The sequence below is a fragment of the Muscardinus avellanarius genome (assembly GCF_963383645.1).
Source record: "Muscardinus avellanarius genome assembly, chromosome: 1".
In the NCBI taxonomy this organism is placed as follows: domain Eukaryota; kingdom Metazoa; phylum Chordata; class Mammalia; order Rodentia; family Gliridae; genus Muscardinus; species Muscardinus avellanarius.
The window spans coordinates 164,628,393-164,648,573 of NC_137786.1; the positions used below are offsets into that span (position 1 = coordinate 164,628,393).

General features: G+C 34.4%; 1 protein-coding gene and 1 pseudogene across 4 annotated transcripts in view; one reads left to right on the forward strand and one right to left on the reverse strand.

Annotated features, from left to right (window-relative positions):
• TMEM135 (transmembrane protein 135) overlaps positions 1-20,181 on the reverse strand; it is a gene marked incomplete at both ends in the record, with an annotated part of 215,398 nt that overhangs the window by 133,482 nt on the left and 61,735 nt on the right. The gene's annotated exons all lie outside the window — the stretch shown is intronic.
• Positions 4,450-5,324, forward strand: LOC308272187 (large ribosomal subunit protein uL23-like; annotated as a pseudogene). The gene is made up of 2 exons: positions 4,450-4,459; positions 4,856-5,324. The product of its transcript is annotated as a large ribosomal subunit protein uL23-like (transcript).

The window sequence follows — 20,181 nt, forward strand, 5'->3', positions numbered from 1 at the left end:
AGGACAGGAAAATCTTCTAAGAATGACAGAAATACTGACATAAGGACAAATGGAACATGAAACTATCTATCAAGCAATACTTAAAGTCTAATTAAGGTGGAAAAAACATAAATTTTTGTTAGTGCAAATCCATATAGCCATGTCATTAGACAGCAGTAGAGATACCCAATTTCAGAACTGTCTAGGCATAAGCAAAAATGTACTTCTACATAATTCAAAATCCATAGTAAAATACAAGAAGCAGTTTATAAATCAGAGCAAGTATCTTTCTAACATTTTTTTAAATGAGAGATCGCAAACTTTAGAATATTCCTAAACACATAAAGTTGGAAGTGAGAATAGGGAAGTCTAAGTGCTATGTTAGAAAAGCTTGAAAAAGCTTTTAAGACAAACTGCTAAATGTTGTGGCTATCACACAATATGAATACAACTCCGATCCATAACTTACTGAGAAATTCAAAATAGGCCATTAATGGGGAAATACAGGGGTTATTGACATACCAAACAAAAAACAAACATAAATGAATGGATTTACTGTGACAGATTTTTACTAAAGCATGTAAAACTAGATGCTGAAAGAACTATTTATTTCCAGAAAATTTTATTAAGTGGGGAAAAAACCCTCACCAATGATGTACTTCTTAATAATATGTATATTAAATTACATTTACATCTTCCTGTTTCTTTTTAAACCTTACTTAATTTAGTAATGTGATTTTAACAGTACTCTTCTACATCAAGCCAGTTGCTCTGTATACTTGAAGAGGAAAAGGAAAAAGGCAGAGATAGAGAGCACTTTTAAAATATGGAACATTTTCTCAAAACAATATCAAATTACTTTCCTTTTTATGTCTCAAAAACCATGGGCAATTTGCAGATCAAATTCTTTTTCCATACCTCCTCCAACAGAAGCCTACCAAATAAAACCTTTTGTTTCTAACTATATTGACTGACTTCATCTACTCTTCCACCAGTATTTTGAAGGATGTCTCAGTCTAACAGCACTCTGTGAATTCAGCTAAGCTCCCTGTTTCTATAGAGAAGCATTCGTGTGTGCAACTTTGTTTTGATCTCTCTAAAGAGAATGCTTTTAACATCTTTATTCCCAAACAACTACTAACAAGGGTCAAAAACAATGAGATACAGGATTAATTCTCAGCCCTTGTAAATTTATCAACAACAAATTCTTGATTGAAATTTCCCTGTCCTTTAGATTTTATTCCATCTGTGGTGATTAATACTAAAAATATTTACTCAACATTTTCTATATTAGCGGCAAGGGGTCGAGAAGACTGTTCCTAGGTTCTTATTTAAAGAAAGGTTATCAGGTTGGAGTAAAAATCAGTGGTAGAGAACTTGGCCTAGCATGTGCAAAGTTTGGGTTGGAAAAGGGAAAAAAAGTTATCAAGAGCACTTACACTGTTTTTAAGAACAGTGTTAAGCCAGGCGTGGTGGTACATGCTTGTAATCCCAGCATTCGGGAGGGTGAGACCAGAGGATCACGGTTGGTGGCCAGCCTCAGCTACTTAGAGAAGCCCTACGCAACTCAGTGAGACCTGTTTCAAAAACTAAAAGCAAGACTAAAAAATGGGGCTGGGTGTGTAGCTTGGAGGTACAATGCCCCTGGGTTCCATCCTCAGTACAGGGGGAAAAAAATAGATAAAAAAAAGTCTAAGAAGCATAAAACTTATATGAAATAAAGTTCTAAATTGGATCCTTGTATATATGTAAAAATAAGTGATTTAGAAAGACATATAGCAAGGTGGCTACACTAGTGCTCTCTGGATGACTTTTCTTTCTTTTATGTTTTTATAAATTGTTTCACTATGCACATTCAGTAGTCTCCTTTTTTCCAGAGGGATATATTACAAAACCCCCCAGTGGATGCTCAAAACTGTGGACAGTACCAAACTCTATACATACATGTTTTTATCCAATACATCTGTGTTTTATACTTAGATTCAAATTTTTATTCAATATATAAATATGATACATATTTATAAGGTTTAATTTATAAATTAGGCACAGTAAGAGATTAATAATAATAAAATACAATAATTATAACAAAGAACTGCAGAAAACATACTTAAAATTTATGAAATGCTTAATTTTGGAATTTTCCATTTAGTTTTTACTTGCCTTTTACTGTCAGTGTTTCATTTGTGATGAGAAAAGTATTGCCTTTAATCTTCTATTTTGAAATAAGTATTGAAATTCAATCAGTCTAATCATAGGGTTGTACAATATTTAGTGTGCAATATAATTTACTTTTAATATTAATTTAATTATCTGGCTGCTTTCAGATATTTTGTTTTATACTTAGATTCAAATATTTATTATAATAGGCTGGATTTTTTTATTTTTTAGCATATCTAACTTGAGATTCACAAAATGGCTTGAACATGGAAAACGTATTCTTTCACCAAATCTGGAGAGTTTTCAGTTATTATTTCTTCAAATATTTTCTCTATAATAACCTGGTTTTCTTCTAATATTTGTATTGTCTGAGATACAAAAACAGAGGAAAACCAGGTTGTTATAGAGACAATATTTGAAGAAATAATAACTGAAAACTCTCCATCAGATAATACAAATATTAGATATTTTATTATTTTTCCACAAGTCTCTGGACCTTAGCTCATCATTTTTTCAATAAGTTTTTCTCAGCTAGAACAAATAAATTTCTATGTGTTTATCTTAAAGTTCACTGCTTCTTTTTTCTTTCATTTCCATCCTGTATTGAGCCTATCCATTAAAATTTTTAATTTTAGGTATTATAATTTTCAGTTCTAAAGCCTTCATTTTTTAAAAAAAATAGTCTCTACTCTTTCCATGAATGTGTAAATATGCTTATTTAATCTCAAAAGCACAATTATAATAGCTGCTTTTGGCTTTTTCTAACAATCATACATCTCATTGTCTCTCTGGAGAAACAGTTACTTTTTTCTTTTTCTCTTTTTCATTTTGATCTTTGCAGATCAAGCGAGGTTAGAGTAATCCTGGATATTTTGAGTAACATATCATAAAATACTGGTAAAATTCATTACAGAATGTTGACACCTCCTCCCATAGTAAGCAATCACCTGGTCAGGTTCAAACTGCAAGTTCTCTCTACCCTTGGATGAACAGTAGTTCCAAGGGTCAGTTCTGTCAGTTCTGTTTCTTACGCTCTTTTGGTTCTATTTCATGTAATTGTGGCTCATATTCAGAATGACTCGTGGGTCATTTTGGGATGTGTGGGGTGGTTTTAATTGTAGTTTTTCTCTCATTGTTGTTGCCTTGCTGCTTGAACCCTTGCAAGTGTCAATTAGAGGTGAACCCTGTACTTTTACCAATTCAAACACAGATTTAGTGAATTCTCTTTTTCAGCTTCTTCCTTTCTGGGATTATCCCCACATTTTCTAGCTCCTTCATTCTCTTTTTCCTAGTCCTCTGGCCTGAAAGATAGGGCTTCTCTTTGTAGTAAGTGCTTTTGTTTTTCCTATTCGCAGTTCTGAGTAAGGTTCTTTTGGTTTTAATCAATCATTCATTCATTCCATAGTTTTATACTAAAAAAGTCAAAATTAGTACTTTTCAAACATGTATTTATCTCAAGAAGTGCTATCCTAAACTAAACCTTGGTTATAATATTTTATATTCATCTGACTCTTTACAAAGAATTTTTACATATATATGTTAACATCAGCATTCAGGTCAGGATTATTTACTACCTTTACACAAAGTAGGTCAGCACTCAGAGAACTTAAATGGTCTAAGGTTGCTCACACAGTAAATAATGTAAATAAGATCATTCGAATTCTAGTTATTGACAAATAGAAAATAAACATACTAAGTATAACCACTGTGATTTACATTTATAAACTGCATGTTAAATGCAGGGATCTTTCTATAATATGATGCTTAAATGCATAAATATATTGTAAGATGATGCTTTAGAGTTATTATAATGACACTACTTTAAAATTAAGTGAGGCTCTAAGCAACTTAGCAAGACCCTGTTCCCAAATAAAATAGGTCTAGGGGTGTAGCCAAGAGGTAGAAGGCCCATGAGTTCCATCCCCAGTACTACAAAAAAAAAAAAGTAATAGTATAATTAAATATTTCTTCTTGTTAGTTTTACTGAGCATTCTTTAATGGATTAGAAGTATTGACTATAAAAAATTCAAGATATAATGTCCAGTTCCTAACCAAAAATAATTAGACACAAAAAAAAGAAAAGTATGATCCATACATAATTACTTTATTTGTTTGGGTTTCTTTTTGTTTTGTTTTTGTTTTGTTTTGTTTGTCCTGGGGAATGAACCCAGTGGCATTCTACCTCCAAGCTACCCCTAGCCCTTTTGACTTTCATTTTGAAACAGGAGAGTCTCACTAAATTACTGAGGCTAGTTTTAAAACTGCAATCCTGTCTCAGTCTCCCAGATACTAGGATTATAGGCATGTGCTACCATGTCCAACTGTTGGATTTTAACAAATCAACAAAAACTGACTCTAAGTGGAACTAAATTTTGCATGTTACAAAACAAAGGCTTCAAAATAGCTGTTATCCATTATGTTAAGTGAGATTTGGCCAGTCACAGAAAGTGAAGGGTCATGTGTTTTCTATCATATGCAGAAGCTAGGGAGCAACTGGGATATAAGAGAAACTCCAATGGAGTGAGGGAGGCAGATTGAGGGGGATTAATAAAAGAAACACTTCCACTGGCATTACGTACATATGTGAGAATACCAATGCCAATCTCAATGTTTTGCACAGTGAAAGGTGTCGGGGAGAAACTCACCAAGTGCTGTGTGTATGTATGTCACTGTCACTGTGAAGTACTTTATGATGTGAGACTATAATGCAACAATAAAGCACTGAAAACAAAGAAGGAAGCTCCTGCCCTTTCCAAAGACGAAGCCAAGGCAAAGGCTTTGAAGGCTAAGAAGGCAATGTTGAAAGGTGTCCACGGCCACAAAAAGAAGATCCATTTGTCACCAAGCTTCCAGTGGCCTAAGACACTGTGAGTCCAAAAGCAGCCCAAATACCCCAGGAAGAGCACCCCCAGGAGAAACAAGCTTGACCACTATGCCATCATCAAGTTCCCCCTGACCACCGAGTCAGCCATGAAGAAGATAGACATAGACGATAACAACACACTGTGCTTCCTGTGGATGTCAAGGCCAACAAGCACCAGATCAGACAGGCTGTGAAGAAACTCTATGACACTGATGTCACCAAGGTCAATACCCTGATCAGGCATGATGGACAGAAGAAGGCATATGTTCAACTGGCTCCTGATTATGATGCTTTGGATGTTGCCAACAAAATTGGGATCATCTAAACAAAGTCCAGCCAGCTAATTCTAAATACATGTTTTCTTAACTATGTTAAAAAAAAAAAAATCTAAACTGTTTTCTCCTGGAAAAAAAAATAAAATATTTATTTTCCTCTGAAAGAGCTAAAAAGCTGTTATAAATATGTTTAAATAAAGTAAGAAAACATTTTCAAATATTACAAAAATATACTATTTTTGTTTTTGTTTTCTGTTTTGTTTTTTTGTTATTGTTTTGGGGTTTGGGGGTTGTTTTTTTTTTTTTTTTGGTGGTACTGGGGTTCCTGGAAGCCCTTCTACCTGCGGGTTACACTCCCAGACCTACTTTTACTTTTTGGAAACAGGGTCTCCTTAAGCCAGCGCGGCAGCTGGCTTTGAACCTGCACGATTCTCCTGTCTCCACCTCCCAAGCACGGGGATTACAAGCATGTGCCACTACACCTGACCAAAAAATATACTGTTTAATGAATGAATTAACTAGGAATCTTAATAGGAAAAAGAGAGACTATCAAAGACAGCCAAATAGAAATACTTGAGATGAAAAGGAATTACTGAAATAAAACTTAGATGAGTCAATAGAATACTTGAGATAGCAAAACAAAATAATCAGTGAGTTTGAAGATAGATCAATGTTATTTCCCATTTGTATGAAGATAAAAGAAAAAGACTAAATAAAAATGAAAGAAATCTGGCTGAGCATGTTGGCACACGCTTGTAATCCCCGCGCTTGGGAGGCAGAGACAGGAGGATCGCACAGGTTCGAAGCCAGCCGCATGCACTGGCTTAGGAGACCCTTTTTCCAAATAAAAATGTAAAAATAGATCTGGGAGTGTAGCCCGGAGGTAGAAGGGCTTCCAGGAACCCCAGTACCACCAAAAAAAAAAAAAAAAAAAAAAGGAAGAAATCTGTTAAAACTGTAAAAAAAGGAGGACTTCCGGGAAGATGGAGACCGAGAAAAGCGGGTCTTAAGAGCCCCGCTAACAACTAATCTCCATTACCACAAAATCAGCGCCTTTCATAGCCAGAAAACACCATCACCAGAGAAACAAAAAAATCACCAGGCTCCAGAGAGAAAGCGGACTGAGAACAGAGCTCAGAGCCACAGAGGAGATACACCAGCCTCACGCCCGAGGACGCGGCAGCGGTGACTTCACCGGACGGCTACAGCAAGCCGAGGTGAGCCGCTGCGGAATAGCCAGGCGGGATTTCTCGCCGCAGGTAAAATCTAAAGCTCCCAGTGGCTGAGCTCAGCACACGCTGCAGGGATTCAGAGTGGAAATCAAAACCAAGAAGAAATACGCCAGCCTCACGGCCGAGGGCGTAGCAGCGGCGCCATATTGCCACCGGCGGCAGCAGCAGAGAATTCACCGAATCCAGTACAGCTACATCTGCATACTCAAGAACAGTGAGTCAAATTGCGGGCCACAGAGGAGAAATCCCAGTACTGTACTCCCTGGGACTTGACCCAGTGGGGGAGGGGCGGTGGCAGAGATATCACACCATAGGAGAACGTGCAACCTGGCACCCGCCACAGTCTAAAGCAGCCTCTATCGAATCTCTGGGTCAGAGACTCTGTGATACAACCCAGTAAAGGAGTAGTGGCGTCTGAGATACTACAGACTTGAGATCCAGAACACCTTAAGTGAAGTCATAGTGACCCAAGGGAAGAACCCAGAGAAGGCACAAACTTCCTAAATCATGGGAAAGAGGAATAATACTGGAGCAATGAATGCCCACAATCCCACAACATCAGAACCCGATAAAACAGAAAATCAGAGATTTCTAGAAGATCAAATCAGGAAAATAACTGTAGAAATAATAGAGGTGCTTCAAAAAGAACTCAGAGAGAGCCAAAAAGAGATAAAGGATGCAATTAATGAAGTAAAGGCCTCAATTCAAAGCATGAACAACCGATTAGACCACATGGAGAAGAGAATCTCACTCTTAGAAGATGGTAATTCCAAAAATGAATGCATAGTTTCTAATCTAGGAAAAAATATCCGACAGCAGGAATCTGACATTGAAGAAATATGGGCCCATTTTAAGAGAGTTAACCTAAGAATAATTGGAATAGAGGAGGGAAAAGAAAGTGAAACCAAAGGGATCAACAATCTCTTCAAGTAAGTAATAGCAGAAAATTTTCCAAACATAGAGCAAGAGGTTGATACACAGGTCCAGGAAACTTATAGAACTCCCTTTAGACAGGATCGGAGAAGAGGATCCCCACGCCACATAATTGTCAAAATGACCAATGTGGAAGCCAAGCAGAGAATCTTAAAGGCAACAAAAGCAAAGGGCCAAGTGACATTCAGAGGCAAACCAATTAGAATCACTCCAGACTTCCCAAACCAAGTCATGAGAGCCAGAAGGGCTTGGAGTAACATATTCCAAACTCTGAAAGAAAACAACTTCCAGCCAAAAATTTCCTACCCAGCAAAACTTTCTATCAAATTAGATGGAGAAATAAGAAGCTTCCACGAAAAACAGAAACTGAAGGAATTTATGTCTTCAAAACCAGCACTAGAGAAAATACTCAAAGAGATTAACTACAAAGAAGAAATAGGTAACACACACCAGAACCAGAGAAACAAGAGTTTCCATCCAACAGACAACTAAGATTGGTTATCTGTGGAGATTCATTATTTATGTTAGTCTTTTACCTATCTCTAAATGGTATTGTTTGCCTTTATTGTTGTTAATTTTTAGGATTTCTAGTTGGAATATTAATATACCTTCAGATATAGCATTTGGAAATATTTTATCCCATTCTATTAGTAACTTTTAACTCTGTTTACATTGTCTTTGGATATACAAATATTTTTTTTATTTTTTAGGGAGTTTGTATACTCTTCTGTTGCCTGTGCCATTGAAATCATATCCAAGAAATCACTGCCAATTTCAATGTTGTGAGGTTTTATGACCCAGATTTTCTCCTAAAAGTTTATAGTCTTAAGATTTATATTTAGGTCTTTTATCTATTTTGAGTTAATATTTGTATATGGGACTAGGTAAGGGTCCAACTTTATTCTTTTCCATGTAATTATTATGTTTCAACAATATTTAGTTAAAAGATTATTATTTCCACCACCAAATGTTCGTGGAAACCTTGTCAAAAATAACTTGACAATATAGGGAAGAATTTAGCTCTAGGCTTTTATTTAACTCCAATGGTTTATATATCTGCCTTTAGAATAGTACTACACTGTTTCAATTATTGTAGCTTTATATGGTTTGAAATCAGAAAATATATATCTTCTAGCTTTGTTCTTTTTCAAGATCGTTTTGGGTATCTAGAGTCCATTTTCCATATTAGGATAGATTTTTTTCTGAAAAATAAATATATAAATATATTATAGTTTCACCTAAAAAAATAGAAAAAAAATATTCTCTGGTAAGAAAGAAAGTAAAAAGAAATATTGAAATGTTATCTTTGTCATCAAAAGCTTGGTATCAGACAAATGAAACTGTTATGTGAGATTATCATTTTTAATTTTGGATAAATTGCTATAATACTAGATGTCAACCACTAAGCTAAGCATGGGAGGGAGGGATGGGGAGAGAATGGGGTGGGGATCGGGTGGGGGCTGACTGGGCGATGTGTGCATGTATGTCTACAAAAGTTTGTATCCCACTATGATGTATGAATACAGTGCACCAATAAAAAAAGGGCAAAAAATAAATAAATAAAAATTTAAAAATAAATATATAAAAGGCCTTAAAAATAAATAAATAAATAAATAAATAAATAAACCCACCCAAGTGGGGCAAAAAAAAAAAAAACTGTAAAAAAAGGTTCAAAATAGTTCAACAGAATGTAATTGAGACCTCACTAGAAAAGGAGAGATTTTTTTCACTAAATCTGAAGAAATAATGATCAAAAACTTCCCAAATATAAAAAGGTGAAGAGAAATAAAAAAGGAAGAAAGAGCAGAGACAAGCAGAAAACCAAAAAGAAGGAGGAAAAGTATTATAAAGTAGAAGAACAGAAAACCAAAAAGGAGGAAAAGTATTATAAAGTAGAAGAACAGAAGCAAGAAGCTCTAAGAACCTCAAGAGGGAAAAATACAAATAAATTCACACATCAAGTTGAAATTTCTGAAAAATGAAGTTAAGAAAAAAATTCTTTAAAACAGGAAGAGAAAACTAATACATTATACTCAAGAAGGAATATAAGCATGCAATTAATAGCAGACTTCTCAACAAATATAATAGATGTTGCGTTTGTACACCAAGAATTCTGCACCAAGCACGGCTATCTTTCAAAACCAAAAATGAAACTATGATGATTATGCCAAGAAAAATCAAAAGAATCCCTTCAAAGCAGATCACCCTTCCCCAGGAGCTACTTTCCTGTACAACTATATCACATCTATACATGTCTTGAAGCCAGGCTTTCCTAAACTACTAGCTGCTTTTGCTTCTGTGTTTGTGTAGAAGCAGGTACCTTCCACACAAACTCTCTTGCACTCACTATAAAAGGAGAAAAGGGACTTCTTTAAGAAGAGAAAATTTTCTTGTTATTATAGTCACATGCCCCAAATAATCAAACTGTAATCTAGAAATAGGTGATGTTCATTCAATGAAAATAGGGCTATTTTTTAAGAGTTCACAAATATCTCCCCTGCCTCATCCCACCCCAAAGTAAAACTCAACTAATTAACAACTTAAATCCTAGTAAGAATTAGAATAATACTGGGTAGTACTCTACCACTTTTTTTTTTTTTTTTGGCAGTACTGTGAATGGAACCCAGAGGCATTCTACCTCTGGGCTACACCCCCAGCCCTATTTTTTCTAATTTATTTGGAAACAGGGTCTCATTAAGTTGCCGAGAGTCTCATTAAGTAGCTGAGGCTGGCTTCAAACCTGTGCAATCCTCCTGTCTCAGCCTCCCTAGTGCTGGGATTACAAGCGTGTGCCACCACCCCTGGCTCTATCACAATTTTCTAGAAAGAATATTTATAAGCTTTAAAGCTTTAAAGCTTTATATTTATAAGCTTTAAACATAAGTTCATTTAAACTGGGAGCAAATATGGAGGATGACCAAAGCAGCACAAAATTAGCAGAGATGGATAATCCAAGACAGACATGAAAGAGTCTGCATGTCACACTCATAGTGAGACTAGGGACCTAAGAAAAATAAATTACTAAGAAACTGTGGACTCGATGCAAAATTCTATATGTATCACCAATTAAGAACCACCACTCTAGCATATAATTACCTTGATCACTAAGAAAATTAAGTACTACACATAAAAATTGCTACATTGAAAGCACGCAAGACCACTCTTACCTTCACTTGAATATGAATGCTTAGACCCATGTTTCCACCCACCATTTGTTTAATCAGAAACTTAAAAGTCATACCAAAATCCTTTTCCTTCAATAATATATCATATTGTATAGTAATTACTTATTCATTTAAAATTCTCACTATGTTATAGGTCATATTTTATTCATAATTATATCTCTAGTATCTATAGCTGAGAAATAATAAATGTAAATAAATGCAGATATAAGGGCTAATGAATACATAGTTATTTGGACTATGTCAAATAAGTGCTAATATACTGATTGTTTTGGGATATGTGGTTAACCAAAGTGTGAATAAATATGTCCCAATTGTATTATGGCAATTTCAAATACTGAAAGCATAATCCATTAGCCTTTCATGTTAATGAAATCAACATGGTATTTTTAGACATCATAAATGTCATAATCTGTTTTCATTCAGTACATAGGAAATATGCATTACATATGGAGACAGTGGACCTTAACAGTGGTTTAAGGTTATAAAGAATGCTACTTCTGTTTAGAGATGTGGGCTGGTAAGTTATCCAGGAATTTAAATGATAAGCAGATGGTTCATTTTCAAATTGAGAGCAGTCATCTGGTGCTAAAGAAGAATATACTTTTGTAAATATATGTTCTGTCATGTTCTATTCAATGTGACATGATGTAACCATGTACTATGTTGTGTTCTGCTTTTCTTCTTTAAACATAATAAAACTTAACAGCAGCAACAACAAAGCATTTTCCCACAATGCTATCTTCTTACATTTAGAGTTAAAACAAATAAACAAAAGGTACCAACAAACAAGCTCACAAATGCTGAGGTTCAGATTTGCCCTTCAATTCTGTCTCAAAACAAAATAGTTGAATCATTCTCCACCAAAGTGAGTTTTCTTAACTCAAACATTATAATTGAGAGTCTAATTTCCAGTGTGTGTGTGTGTGTGTGTGTGTGTGTGTGTGTGTGTGTGTGTGCGCGCGTGCGCGCGTTACTGAGGATGGAAGCCAGGGGCATTCTATCTCCAAACTATACTCCCACCCCTATTTTTGAAACAAGGTTTCAATAAGTTGCAGAGGACCTCATTAAGTAACAATCCTCCTGTCTCAGCCTCCCAAGTATTAAAAGAGCAGAATAGCCTGTCGTGGTTGCTCATGCTTGTAGTCCCAATACTTCGAAGGCTAAGACGGGATTGAAGGTTTGGGGCCAGCCTCAGCAATTTAGTGAGGCCCTCCACAATGTAGTGAGTCTCTGTTTCAAATTAAGGAATAAAAGAGGGCTGGGGGCTGTAACTCAGAGGTAGAATGCCCTGAGTTCCATCCACAGTACCAAAAAAATTTCTTTATTTAAATTTTATATAAAATATGTTTCAAGTGCTCAGTTTAGCCTCGTGATAAATAATGGTTGGCTAAGAATGCAACTCTCTTCCTCCTCTTCATCTATCAGTCTCTGTCTTTATGTTAACAAAAGGTTGATTTTATTTAAATAATTCACTTTTTTCATAAGGATGATGAAATAGCTAAGTCAGTAATAGTAACTCTATTCCTCTTGCTTGTAATTTTTTAGATATATGCATAGAATAGTGGGAATATAGCTCATTTTATAATAACAAAGGAGTCAAAATATCATGATAAAGATATGATGTTTATACATCTAATAACAGGATTCAAAATAAGTGATTCAAAATTTGATGTAACTGCATAGACAAATATGATAAATCCAAAGCTATAGTCTATATCCTTTTTACAATAATTGATAGATATTATAAAGAGAAAATTGAGGAAAACATTGAATCTGAGCTGATTTTGCATGCTTATGAAGCAAAGGAACATTAAACAAAAGCAGAATAAGTCTTTCTTCAACGTATTTCCTAAAAACATTATAATTTGTGGGTGAAGACAGCACAAATTATCATCATCATAAGTAAGGTGATATCACTTTGAATTCTTAAGAAATTAAAAGGCCGGATGTGGTGGCGCACGCTTGTAATCCCCGCACTTGGGAGGCAGAGACAGGAGGATAGCGCAGGTTCGAAGCCAGCCGCGCTGGCGTAAGAGACCCTGTTTCAAAAATATAAAATAGGTCTGGGAGTGTAGCCCAGAGGTAGAAGGGCTTCCAGGAACCCCAGTACCACCAAAAAGAAGAAAAAAAAAAAGAAAGAAAAGAAAAGAAATTAAAAGGACAACAAAATACTGTGAAAATCTAATGCTAATTATTTTTGACAGCTTAAATGAAATGAACAAGTTGTTAGAAAAAAATCAAACTACCAAAGTTCTCATAAGAAGACATGCATAGCCAAATAGTCCTATGTTTATTATATTTTGGAAGAATAGTTAAACATTATACCACAAAAAAACCTCTTGTCCAAATAGATTCTCTCATAAATTCTACCAAGAATTTAAGAACTAGATAAGTAATTCCAATTCTATAAAAATCTTCTGGAAATTTATAAAGAAAAGAATGCTATTAAATTTATTCTTGGAGGACAATGCTGCTCTGACACAAAACCAGAAATTACAAGAAAACTATAGACCAATATACCCCATAATTTTGTTCTTAACAAAATGTGAGCAGATTAAAAATTGTGGAGTTTATTCTAGAATGTAAGGCCAAACATCAATGTAAAAATTCAAATGGCCAATAAATGTATGAAAAAATGTTCAACATCATTAGCAGAGAGATGCAAATCAAAACTACCCTGAGATTTCACCTAACTACAACTAGAATGTCAATCATTCAAAACACAACAAATGCTCGCAAGGATATGGAAAAGCAGGAACTCTAATACACTGTTGGTTGGATTGCAAATTAGTGCAAATACTTTAAAAACAAGTATGGAGGATCCTCAGAAGAATGGGAACAGACCTACCATATGATCTAGCAATACTACTTCTAGGTATCTACCCAAAAGAATGAAAACCAAATTACCAAACTAATGCATGCATATCTATGTTCTTAGCTGCACAATTCACCATTATCAAATTATGGAACCAGCCAAGATGTCTATCAACAGATGAATGGGTTACAAAACTATGGGATATGTACACAATGGAATTTTACTCAGCCATAAAGAACAAAATTATGTCATTTACAGAAAAATGGATGGAACTGGAGAACATTATGATAAGTGAGATAAGTCAGTCCCAAAATGTAAAAAATTGAATGCTCTTCCTAATAAGTGGAAGCTAAAAAAAAAAAGTCATAGGAAGAACAAGAACTCTAGATGAAAAAGGAGAAAACACAGATGAGCAAATAAGGAAGCCTAATTGAGGGTAATGGACAGGGGAAAGAGGGAAATTCCTTAACATACATGATGTACATTCACAAACATATCAAAGTCAATCATTAAGACAAACATGAGAAGGGAGGGGGAAATGAGGGGAAATTGGAAAAGGGCTAAATAAGTGATGTGTGTATGTATACCTTACCATCTTGTACTGCTACAACTTGTACCAATAAAAAAATAAAAATAAATATATAACTCAATCTGTAAAGGTAAATATATAAAGACAAAAAATAAAAGAAGTTGCAAAGGATTGGAAGTGGGAAGGAACAGGTGAAGCACAGGGAATTTATAAGGCAGTGAAACTATTCTTTATAATACTGTTATGATGAACAGATGACATTATCAACTTGTCAAAACTCATATAACTGCAACAAGAATAATATACCCCAATGTAAGCTATAGTTAATCATGTATCAATATTGGTTCTTCACTTAACTTAGTGTGGTAACAGTTATACTACACTATTGCAAGATACTAATTATAGGGGCAGGGAGTTAATATGAGAACAGTATACTTTCTGCTTAAAGTATCTATAAACTTATACTGCTCTAAAAAATAAAGCATATATATATATATATATATATATATATATATATATATATATATATACAGAAAGAAAGAAAATGCAAGGTCATATAACAAGGCTTTAAAAAGAAAAAACACAAAATGTTAACACATAAAGTATAATTAGCAACTTTTATGTAACCAAATTAATATAATACATAAAGCAAAATTAGTACAATTAGAACACTCCATCAACTTGAATTTAAATCATTTTAGTAACAAGCCAGTCTTGTTGGTATATGCCTATAATCTCATTACTTGGGAGACCAAGATACGATGATCACAGGTCCAAGGCCAGTCTCAGCAACTTACTCTTCCATCTATGTTTTATTGTTGTTTAACAGGAAATTTTTAAAAGTTGGAAATGTTAAAAGAGGCTCAACAACTTAGGAAGACTCTGTTTCAAAATAATTTTTTTTTAAAAAAAGGCTGGGAGTGGAGCTTTGAGGTAGAATGCCCCTGGATTCAATCTCCAGTAACCAACCTCCCCAAATAAAAATAAAACAGCTAACAGCTACTCATTATGTACTATAATATTGATCAATAATAAAGATAATGACACCTAGATACAAGTCCAGATTTTATTAACCATTGACAGAATAATAAAAAAAAAGTGTGGGGGAGAACATTTTCATAATGTCATGATTTCAGTCGTATGACTTCTAAATAGAGTATTACTTTAAAAAAAATAGTTCTATAAAATGTTGCCTAACTCATTTCATCTCCATGTCCTGTTGATTTTAATATTACTCCAGATAACTGGAAGAAAATATAACAGGTAGCCACCATTAAAACCAGCTCAGAAATATATTATTGGTAAAGATTTCTTGCCAGAATGTCTTGGATTGTATTTTTTGTTGAGAGAATATAGTGCAAATAGCAGAAAAATGTTGATAAAAATAAAATATTTGGTGATGGAATTGTGTATGGTATTAGAGGGTTTCTATTTGAAATATATATTAAAAATAATAATAAGCCGGGCGTGGTGGCGCACGCTTGTAATCCCTGCGCTTGGGAGGCAGAGACAGGAGGATCGCGCAGGTTCGAAGCCAGCCGCGCTGGCGTAAGAGACCCTGTTTCAAAAATATAAAATAGGTCTGGGAGTGTAGCCCAGAGGTAGAAGGGCTTCCAGGAACCCCAGTATCATAAATAAACAAATAAATAAATAAATAAACAAATAAATAAATATAATAAAACTTCAGAAACTTAAAGAAAAAAATTAGTTCTAACTTGCAGTCCTTTTCATATAAGTACATCAAGAAAAACAGAAAAAGAAATAGTATACCCAGTCACTACCATTATTATCATTATCATGGAATTTATTGGCAAGTACAAAAATAAAAAGCCAATACACCAAGATTTATTGAAAGAGACAAGAAAGTAGAAAGATGAAAACTGCCTATGTTCCTTGATGGCATCACTGAATGCTGCAACTGTACCTGCAAGATTCCTTCTAAGTTGCTTTTTTTGTATAGAAATGGGACTGGAGATTGAAGCCACAGAGGGTTCTACCTCTGAACTATACCCCCAACCCTTTTTATTAGTTATTTTGAAATAGGGTCTCATTAAGTTACCACATGCTGGTCTTGAATCTGTAATCCTCCTGTCTCAGCCTCCCAAATACTGGGATTACAGACATGTACCACCAGACCCAGCCCTTCTAACTTAGTCTTTAAAAAAAAAAAAAGTATTTAAACTTTAAACCATTTGTCCACTATCATGCTATTTACATCCAAACAAACTGATAAAACAAAATCTTAAGAGTATTGTGACGTAGAACTCTAAATTTAATTATCATTCCTTAAATATTCTGCATTCTAAGTATCTAAAGAATTAGGAAAGTTTTCTTAATATGTTTATTTAAATAATATATGGCTCATTTTTTCCAAGGATAGAATAAACAAAATTTTGCTGTTTCTTCCAACTACCAACCCATACTACTAACAATTGTATTTACAGAACAAGTAGAGGCTTTAAATTTAAAATTCAAAAAGTAAGAAGATGTAAAAACACAGATGTTCAAAGTGAAGCTGGGACTCTAATTAAACTTAAAGTTGCTTCACTTTTGAATAGGTAATCCCACAAGCATTTAAAATAAATCTTTGGAATTTATTAGAGACAACTGAACTATCTATATTAGATAGAGAGCATTCCAAAGAATAGGCATACAATTTACTTATTCATCAAATTCCTGATGTATCCTTGAGTTGAACTTAGTTTTCATCAGCATAAGACCTCTGCTCTGAATGTTCCTTTTGATTTCTCCTGACTTCTATTCCTGGGTAAAAGTGTAGTATATACTTAAGAAAAAGTACTGATGAGTTGCAAGAATGTGTACATATTCAATTTTATTAAAAAGTACTAAAGTGTTTCCCAACATGGTTGTAGCAATAGTATTCCTACTATCAATGATAAAAAAAATTCATTTTCTGGTCATTTTCTTTGGAGATAGGAAAACAAAAGTTCAGCAAGTGTCCTGAAAGTATCTAAAGATACTTTAAAATGCAATTATTAACAGTTCAACAAGTATTTATTGACTACCTAGTTAATGGTACCTCACATGTGGTAGTAACTCAGTAATCAAAAGCATTTCCTTAACCTTCTCTTAGTAGCAAGAAAATCACAGACACTTCCTCTGGTGAAGATTCTCTTATTACAAGCAATGGAAACCTATAAGGAAAAAAGAGCATTCAGAGAGTTGGAACAGCTGGAGCAAAGTTCTATTGTCAGAGAAGTGCAAACCAATAGGAGATTTGAAACAAGTAGGTCCACATGCATATGCACATGCGTGAAAGCATATATAGTAACATACATACACACACAGCACAATTAAGACTAGGAAGAAAGGTGTAATAAGGTATAATCAAAGTATAAAGGGGCTATATTTTTAGGCTCAAATATGAGGGGTTGTTTGTATGTTTGTTTGTTTGTGGGTTTCAGAGTCTGGGTTTTAGTTTTTACCTCCAATATTTTTAACAGGAAATGAAAGTTAGAAATGTGAGAAACTGAGTTTTACTAGCCTATATAACTGTATCTATAGCAATTTCTCTGCTGTTTGTGTAATAAACTGAGAGTAAATGGAACCAAATACAATAATGCCAAAGTGAGATTCTAGACCCAAAATGATCAAACAGACCTCTTATATGCCTGTTTGAATTTAAGAAAAGTTTCAAGTTCGTCCCAACTCCAAAATAGATCTTCATTTCTTCCAATACTGCCTATATTTTCTGTTGAATAGTTGGGATTTTTTTCATTTATTAAGGAATATTTGCATTAAGCTGCAAATATCTGTGAACACTGGAAATTTACAAAAATAATCAAAGAATGGCATAACTAAAAAAAAGAGCTATTAGAAAAGGTGCAAAAATACCAAGCAAAAATTTGCCTATTTTACCATTATACCAACACCTAGCCCTAACACAGGTAAAAAGAAACAAAGCTGCTGGTGTGTTTAGCTGAATTCATGAAAATTTAGTCTGTTCAAGGCCTATTTCCTAAAATGGCATAAAGTTTTGTTTGGAATTATTACTAAATATCTTTCCAGTATATGCTATTAAATTACACTAATTTCTAATTATATTAGGGAATCACACAAGTTCACTCCATATAGAAAAATGGGAGAAAGAACTAAGGCTAAAGACGGAGAAGCTCATGAAAAAGTAAAAGTAAAGTTCCAGGTACTAAAATGCCAATGCCACAAAACCTGGAGGCCATGAATCTTGATTAGTCCACAAAAGGCTGGCTTATGGAGACTGTGTGGCTGGCACCCACAGAGCACGTAACTTGGAATGAATGGAGTCCTTAGTAGTTTGTATTAATTGAAGTACATTTACGAATCTGGCACTCTAACTGGTTATTTCACACTAATTGAACACAATGCTAAATATTATCCTCAGACACCAAACTAAAATGTTTAACAACCTATAAACAGTTACTCAATATTGAATTCTTTGTCTAAGTCAAAAAGAAACACATTACCTTGTTACGGTTTTAACAAAGTAAAAGGAGTTGGAAAATATCCAAAATAGTTCAAGCAATACTGCTTTCTACCAGGCTGGGATTGTTAATAAAGATATCATAAAAGAGCTCAGCCATTTTAATCTACACTTCTACGTGCATTCTTGAAAAGGATATAATAGATTGCAATTCTTATTCATTCCTAATTCTACAATTTCTCAACATTTCCTATACTAGTTTGCCTCTGGATTTAACTTTATTTCCATCATAAATTATTCTAACAAGAATTCAAAACCCAAACGTAAATTTTATAAACACATACAGTACATATGCCTGCTTAGTAATTAAAACCAGCCTTCTTTAAAATGTAATTCTTCCTTCTAGCACTGCTATATATGCACAGCCTATGCTTCATGACGGCTTTATTTCTTTGTAAGTTTTAACACCAAAAATCAAAAATATATTTTTAAAACATTACATTCTAAGAATACAATCAATGAATCCCTTCCTCCTAGAGTTATGTGTATGTGTGTGCATGCACACAAACTACACTATATGACAAAAGCAAAACAAAGTCCTTTTAGCAAAGATTGTATTTTAAGGTGAAATGATGAATAATATTAACAACAAAGATTACAAATCATTTGCAAAGGAAAAAAGCAGAGGCAAATATTTTATTTTATTTTGGCTGAAAATTGAACCTAGGGACATTTTGTTTTATCTCTGAACTACACCACCAGCCCTCTTTTATTTTTTATTTTGAAGTATGGTTTCACTAAGTTGCTAAGGGACTTACTACTTTGCTAAGTTTGGCCCTAAGCTTGTGATCCTCCTGTCTCAGCCTCCCAAATACTGGGATTACAGGCATGAGCGATCACAGCTAAGAGGCAAATATTTTAAATAGTATGTATATAAAAATAGATATATTCATAAGCATAATTCAGACTTCTAAAGAGACAACTATAAAAAATTAAGGCTTAAAAGACTACTGATAAAGATATAAACTATAATTATTTTCAAAATGACAAATAAAGATATGTACTGACCAATAATTGGAAGGCTGAGACAGGAGGATCACAGGTTCACGACCAGGCTCAGCAACATAGCAAGACTTTGAGTAACCTAGAGAGACCAGTTTCAAATAAAAATAAATAATTGCAAGAAAGAAAAAAAAAAAAGGGCAGGGCGTAGGGCTGTAGCTTGGAGGTAGAATGTCCCTGGATTCAATCCCCAGTACCACCCAAAAAAAAAAAAAAAAAAATTGTATTAGTCCTGTGAATTAAAATTTAAAAAAAAAAATTATGTATTTGCACTTTAAAAATAACAAGTCTTGTTAGGCATAGTGGTGCACGTTTGTAATCCCAGCATTTGGGAGGCTGAGACAGGAGGATTGCAGTTCCAGGACAGCCTCAGCTACTACTTAGGCATTTTGCAACTCAGAGACTCTTTCAAAAAATAGGTTTAGGGGTGTAGCTCAGAGGTCGGATGCACCCAGGTTCCATCCCCAGTACTGGGTGGGGGGTGGGGGGGAGAAGCCTTAACAAATGGTGCTGAAAAATCTTGCTGTCCATATGCAAAAAAAAAAAAAAATTTTGAAGTAAATGCCTCCATTTTCGCAACCTGCACAAGAGTCAACTCAGAATGGACTAAAGACCCAGACCCAGAACTTAAACCAGAGCCCTTGCAGTTACTTGAAGAGGGCACAGAACAAACACTCCAATATTTAAGCAAGGGTAAAAAAAATTCCTCAACAAGACCCCAAAGGTACAAT